Raw genomic sequence first — 2,597 nt, forward strand, 5'->3', positions numbered from 1 at the left:
GTTTGTTTGTTTGTTTTTTTTGTTGGGGGTCACTGTAAGATTTAAATTTCTTAATGCACTTGTTTGTACAAACTACAAACTACTTTGCCGCAAACCACAAAACGCGCAAAACCATCATTTAAATAGGGCGTCTCCAACAGTTTTGCACCTGCCACCAGTTACGCAATCACTCTTGTTAAATCACCCGCAAACCATGGTTCAGCCCCTCGCGCAAAATTCCAGTTTGCGAGCGCAAATTACTGCACGCAAAATTGGATCTTGATAAATCCGGCCCAATGTTGTTAATATGCTGAGGATGTTTGCAAACCTAGGAAACCAAGTCAAGTGGATTATTTTTAAACTTTTAAAGAATGTTGTCAATATTTTCCTACATCATCCTCAATTCTTCTTTTTTATCTTCCCTTTTCCTTTCTTTTCTTTCTATTCTCTTTTTTCTTTTAGATTTTTATGCCTCCTTTTTCATAAATTATGAACGATTTTGTTTATATTTATAATTAAGCTGAATATAAGCTGAATAAATATGAATATTTAAACATTACTTTAAATCTTTTCCAGTTTTCCACTTCAGCCACAGAAACATGTGCTTTAGTTTGATTTTAACAAAAAGATATTTAAAGTCATTATTTCTTCTGCTAGTTTCTCAGTTTGCAGTGAAAATGTTTGCAGACCAGCTGGTCAGAGGCCAAACTTTGCTCTCTGCTAAACTCAGAGTGTTTGTAGAACCATCAGCTCCTTCAATCCTCTTGATTTCATAAACAGTCCTGATGCTCTTTTGAAGCAGAGCAATTAATAATTCTTATTCTCCTCTTTTTTACAATGAATAAAGACATCCATGCTTTGTTTTAATGATTTTTAATGATTGTCTATTTTTAATAAAGCATGATTGTAGCATAATTTCTTGCTCAACAGATCTCATATTGATGTTAATTTCTGACAGAAAGAAATTAGTAACATGTGCAAAGAGAACAAACCACAGTGTCTGTGATTCATCCTCGAGTTCATTTAATAGAAAATAAAAAGTTTAGTCACCAACACTGAGCCCTGAGCGACCCCACCTAGAATTATACTTAATTTAGTGTCATGGTGACTCACATATTCGGTGTTTATTGCTGTCTAGTTTCTAAATATCTAGTGACCCTGTTTAGCTCTAAAGCTCTTATTCCATACATTTGCTGTGATTGGGAGAATCAAAACCCTTTTTCAAGTCTATAACTCCAACTGAGTTTTATTTGATCATTTGAAGAGAACAGCCGTTTTAACGTGCATGTCTTATATTTATTTTGTTTCAGAACGATTCAATATAACTGCAGTACTCATAAGACACAGCAGATGGCAGCAAAACAGCCTCTCCAGTAATAATCATTGAACAAATTCCTTCATATTTCAACTTTTATGTCATTTCTTTCATCTGTGATATTTATTAGTGCCAAAGCTGTTGAGCGAAAACTTCTAAAACCAAACTGATTTTCATTCAAATGAAAATATATTAAGAATCAATTTTAACAAAACGTTTGTCAAAGATTTTTGAAAACAGAGAGCAAAGATATAGGCCTGTAATTATTAAGACTGAACTTATTACCCTATTTGAAAAGATGGATAATCTTTTTTATTTATTCAGGAAATAAACACTGTTATAGATTTCACCAAAGTAATGGGTTTCCTTTCCAACTATCATTAATATACGATGGAATAGATTCCGACCAACATTATGGTAAATGGTATGTACTTATATAGCACCTTTTTTCAAGTCAGGAGAGTTGACCAAAGGGCTTTACACTACATTCATTCACCCATTCATGCACACACTCACACACTGATGGTGGCAAGCTACATTGTAACCACAGCTGCCCTGTGCCCAAGGACACAACAACAATGAAAGTCGGAAACAGGGCTTGAACTGTCAATCCTTCAATTTGAGGGCAAACTCCTACAACCAACACCACTGTCGCCCTATCATTAATTAAAAAATAGAATTAATCTCAACATTTTGCTCATTAATCAAGAAAGAGGTTTGACTAAGAATTACTGTCGATAACAACTCTGAACACTTTCAACATTCCTTTAATATCGTCTTTTCTTTCCAAAAATAAATTTGTGTAATAATCTTTATTAGCATGTCTGATTATTTTTATAGGCTTTGTATAATTTTTTTTAAATATTTTTTGACTGATATTTTACATTATATTTTGGTCTTGATTCAATTTATATGCGCTTTTTCACAACATGTCATCTCAAGGTCCTTTATAGAGACAATTCAACGTCATCATCCAGTCAGATTAGTAAAAGTTTTCTATCTAAGAAAAACCAGTTGATTGGATCGACTCATTGACTCTTCAGCAATCCCTCTGTTTCTCTGACTAGCTACGTTTACATGCGCAAAATTTCCCTGATCCGATCCAAACCTTGGTTGATTGGAAACTCAAAATCTCCGTTTACATGAACACTAAATGAAATGATCCGATCATGACGTGTGTATACATGTACCAAGCATTCGATCAAATTAAATCTTTTAAGCATGCGCAGAACTTCCTGCCAAACTTGGCAGTTCTGTCTGCGTCTGGTTTTTGGGAGGCCTGACAAACGATGCGCTTGGAGCG

This window comes from Cyprinodon variegatus, unplaced genomic scaffold (genome assembly GCF_000732505.1).
Source record: "Cyprinodon variegatus isolate N-32 unplaced genomic scaffold, C_variegatus-1.0 Scaffold1325, whole genome shotgun sequence".
NCBI classification, from domain to species: domain Eukaryota; kingdom Metazoa; phylum Chordata; class Actinopteri; order Cyprinodontiformes; family Cyprinodontidae; genus Cyprinodon; species Cyprinodon variegatus.